Below are 4,934 nucleotides of genomic sequence, written 5' to 3' on the forward strand. Positions count from 1 at the left end.
AGTTGGAACCAGGTTATATGAATTGAGGAATTTGATTAGATTACACTAAAAATTTGATTAAGTGCTCTTCATAAAAATTGTAGACCTTTGTTTTAGCTTCGAATTGGTATAAGTTTCACCTCAATCCGATAAGCGTAGCCTCGGATGTGTTCTATCCATGACCACACGTCAAATCTGTCTTTTGTAACTTCATTTCCGCACTTGATATTAGCTTAATTCTTGTTCTTGTATTGTTTTGAGCCTATGGAATGGCTATTGAATTGAAATTGTATTATGGATAACTTTGGGTTGGATTGAGTAAAGGAATGAAGCCTAAATGGCTGGAAAAGTAGGTAAACACAAAGGGCATGCTGCCCAAATTTTCGCTCGAGGACTAAGTTTCTATTTGAACTGGTATACTTACGTTTGGTCTATAAAACCCTAGTTATTTTGTCCACGGGTCTAAATGTCCTCGTTTCGCTTTAAAGTCTTTTATACATTCTACTCTATAATTGTCAAGTTTCTTGGATTGCACCTAATTGTTTGTGCTAGGTGAGCTGTAATATTCTTTTCGTTTAATCTTAGGTTTTCTCGGTGATTAAAGATAATATCCGGAAAGATATTTTGCCGTTGTTTTTCATACATAGGTGAGTGTTCCTTATTTGACTTTATGGCTTGTTGTTATCATTTGCTAATGTGTTAATTGCTTTTAATGATTTCCAAAACGAGCTTTCTAGGCGAGTGTGTACTTTATCGCACTCGACCTAAATAACTGTGCAATTTTCAAGGATTTAATGATTGAAATGTTACTTGCGCATGAATGTAAGCCTTTTGGGCTGAACTGGCCATTGCCCCTTGTTACCGGTCGTCTCGAGCCAGAAGCGGACTCGGTCGGGCGATTAGGGACTTGGGTGAACGTTTGGTATACTCGAGTATTACCCTGTAGGTTGGTGGAGACTGGCCAATGGCCAGAACGGGGGTGAATGAATGAATGAACGAACGAACGAACGAACGAGGGTTTATTGATAAACGAAAAATGCATTTTCAAATGATTGGAGGAATAAGGGGAAATGTCAGGAGAACGAATGAACGAATTGCTCCCTTGTGAGCCGTATCCTTTTAATGAATGTTACTATTGCTTTCCATTGTAAATGTTTCTTGAATTATTGATACTCCATATTTAATGTATTGAATTGATTGTTTGATTGTTTGATTATCTGTTTGGAACCTCACTGGGCTTTTTAGCTCATACCACGTCAATTGTTTTCCTTAGCAGGGGAAGGCGAGCAAGGAACGAGCGTTCTGTATAGTCTAGTTGATCTAGTTCTTTGGCCTTGTAATGGTTCTCGCCCTAGTGCTTGGCACGGGCTGGTTGTATGAGGAATGAGAACCCTTGTATATTCGATGTTTGTACTTGAATGGTAAAAACTTTGAAGACTTCTGGTGTGTAGAAGTTTCTTATCTTTTACTTGAGCATCTATTGTCTATGGATGTATATACATGATTCGAGTTCCATAGTGAGTGAGTCCTGGCGAGAGCTGGGCAGGCGACCCGCTGAACCCTGGGGTACGCCCTAGGGGGAAGTGGGGCCGTCACAGAGGGACCAAGCGAACCAACTAAAACCATAAAATTGACCAGATTTTCAATCAAGACCTTTGAATAATGAGAATAAGCCTGCTTGGGAGCTTGCTATAGAGAAGTTAGCTAATGCTTCAAATGACAAAACTAATAGGTTAGCTAGTACAACATCCGAGAGATTTGAGAGGATTGAGGGGAGATTGGACCAACTGATTAAATGTATAGTGATACAAACATGTGATCAATGGCGTTAAATTCTAAATATGATTTAAGACAAAAGAGTGGCTGATTCATTGAAACTCAACAAATCCGAATCCCTTCCTTGGTTTGGAGTAGTTTTCCATAGTTTGTCATTATTTTAGCATAAAACTATTGTGTGTCATTTGGTTGGAAAATTCCAAATCATGTGTGTTTTGCTATTTTCAGTAAATAGTAGGTGGTTAATTAGTTAATATTGAGTCGTTAATTTCATATAATAAAGGCTAAGGTTATGTTGACCATAGTTAAGCCAATTTGAGTTAGTTAGTTTCCTATTCTAGTCAAGTTAGAGTTTTAGAAAAGTAGTTAATTGTTTTCAAATTGGTTTAGATTTTTTATTCCTGTAAAAGGTTATAAATAAACCTCAAGTGTCAACGTTTTTGATAGTCAAGTCAAATGATGAATGAAATTTGAGAGTTTATCTTTCTTATTCCTTGGAAACGTTCCTTGATACAAAGTGAGTTGTGTCTCATTTGTTCAAGTTTTGGCTTATCAATTCAAGATCACGTTGAATTGTGGCGCCGTTCTACCAATAATCTTGGTTCGCGATTAAATTCAAGGTTCATAATTTCAGGGGTTTTAATTTCTTCAAGAGCGGGAATTTGGCGATTTGAGTTCGCATTAGTTGACATCAAAGTTTCGATTCTTGATCCAGATTAATATCTTTTTCTTTTCTTATTTTCCTCTTTGTTCTTCTATCAACCCCTACCCAATTAAAAAAAAGAAAAAAATTCTGTTCATCATTCTAGGTGTAGACACCAAATTTTGAATTAATTGGTATGCTTTGTTGGCATTTTAGTTCATTATTGTTTGTGCTATTTTATTTTAGTTTCATTCACTTTTTAGTTTTAGTTGTTTTTGTAGTTTTTATTTTTGTTTTTGTATTTTTGTAAGTTTTAGCGTAGAATTTTTAGAAAAAGAGAGGAAAAAGTGAAAAGTAAAAAAAAAAAAAGAGAAAAGTAAAAAAAATGGTTTAATGCATATTGGCTTATCTTTGGAAAAATGAAAAAACGTTTAAAATTGAAAAAAAAAGGGGAAAAGTGCCGAAAATGGAAAAGGAAAATCGATGAAAAATGGAAGTTGTGATTTGTGGTTTTTAGTTCATTTATTTTCCATTCAATGTTAATTAAATTGTTTTGTTATTTGTTTATTTTATTATTATCAATTTCTGTCTTAATTAGTTTAAAAAAAAAAAGTCAAATCAGTCGCGGCAAGCTGCGTTAAACGCAGCTTGCACAGAGGGAGCTGGGGCAGGCCCTTGGCTGCAAATTTGGACGGAGGTTGCTGGGTTTTTTAGGGTTGAAGGGCACCATATAAAAGGCTAAGAAACAGAGCAGCCGCAAAGGAGGGAGGATCGGACTGCTAGAAAGAAATCAGGAAAAAAGAAAGAAAGGACGAGAGTTTTTGGGAGTGGAGTGCGTGAGACGGCGTAGGAAAAAGAAAACAGCAAGAGAAAAAAAGAAAACAGTAGGGAGAGGGAACGAAGAGGACGGCAGGAAAAGGTTAGGAAGAAAGGAGAGCTAAGGGGTTCCATTTGAGAGCTTGGGAGAAGAGGTGACAGCCGAGAGCAAGGGATCGGGGAACTGAGGAAGAAACAGGAAAAAACCAGACAGAGGAGGAGCTCGAGAGGAGAGTGACGGAAAAACAGTAGTAGACAACTGAGGAAGAGGCGGGCAACTCATCAGAAAGGGGGAGTGAAGAGCATCTGGAGGGCAATCGCAACAACAAGAGGAAATTTTTCCCAATTTTATTCAGCCTGCGCTGAAGCTCGCCTTCATCTGGATGTGAAATAGATTTGTCGCCAAATTGCTGTGAGTTTTCTTCCTTCCTTGTTTGTGCATCTGGGGAGACGGCGGATCCTTGTCACGGCTGCCGTCTTGAATGTTTGATGATGATACTTCCATAGGTTTCATCAGAAATAGAAACCAACTGCTCTTTCCCATACGTCCTTAATGGTTTGCTTAACAATAGTCTGCATATCCTTTATTCGGCTGCTAGAACCTTTCAGAATCAGTTTTAGAGTCGGCTGCAACAAGCTTTAAGCTTTTGGTTTATTGCAGTCGTTCATTCTCTTTTGGATTGCTGAATTCGCAGTGGGTCTGACATGTTTTTTTTTTGACGTGAGGTGTTTATATTTTTCTGATGTTCTGGGTTTGATTATGGGAAGGTTAGATTGAAGTTTTTAGAAGTTTGTTTCGGAAGTCAGGTTCATTTGAGAGTTTTGTAATGCATTTTGTTTTGGTATTCTTTTCCTTCATGACTGTTTTGGCATAAAACATTGGGCAATTTCTGTTCGATGTTTCTTTGCTTGCTATTTATGTGCAGCAGTATTTTCTAGCTGCTATTTCTTATTTGTTGCCTGGGTTGGGTTTTAGAGTGTTTTCTTCAAATTCTGGGTTAGGAAGGCAATAGAGGTATCATATCTCCTTGCATCATGGCCGCATTCTCGAATGAAGATGAACGAATCTGTGTCTTTGCCTTGCTGCCATTCATGTTTCCGGAGCCTTATTGATTGTTCCCTTTCCTTTTGTCTTCAGTTTTTGTGCTGAAATAAGTTAGGACTTGCATTAAATCTTGTATGGGTTATTTGCTTTGAAATTTTGAGAAGTCAAGAATCATCTATGATCATGCTGCAGCAACACAAACAGATTTTACTCCTTTCCTTGGATTGCTGAAGCCCGAAAGCTTTTGCTTACTGAAGCTCAAAACTGTCTTACATGAAAGCTCGTTTGAAGTTTAAAGTTATGTTTTTGCTGTTTAGTTTAAAGTGGTGGTGTTTGGTTGAAAGAGTGTTGATCAAATGTTTGCATTTTGAGTCAGAAATATGTATCTGAAGAATTGAAAGTATAGCAAGTTGTTGCAGAGGGTGTCTTCATAGTGGATTGCATAGCAGTTGCATGTTTTTCCTTTCTATGTTTGATTCATTCGAATGCTGAAATGGTGTGTCAGGTTACTTAGATTAAATTTTGAGTGTTTGGGTTGAAAAGTTTTTGATCAAAATTGGTTGAGATTGATAGCTGGTGCGGCATTGTTTGGATTGCAGAAAACTTCACCAATAAATGTTCTAGTTGCAGAAGTTTAAGCCTCACGTAGCTGCATGTTGTTGCATGAAAATAACT

Source organism: Coffea arabica, chromosome 11c (genome assembly GCF_036785885.1).
Source record: "Coffea arabica cultivar ET-39 chromosome 11c, Coffea Arabica ET-39 HiFi, whole genome shotgun sequence".
Taxonomy (NCBI): domain Eukaryota; kingdom Viridiplantae; phylum Streptophyta; class Magnoliopsida; order Gentianales; family Rubiaceae; genus Coffea; species Coffea arabica.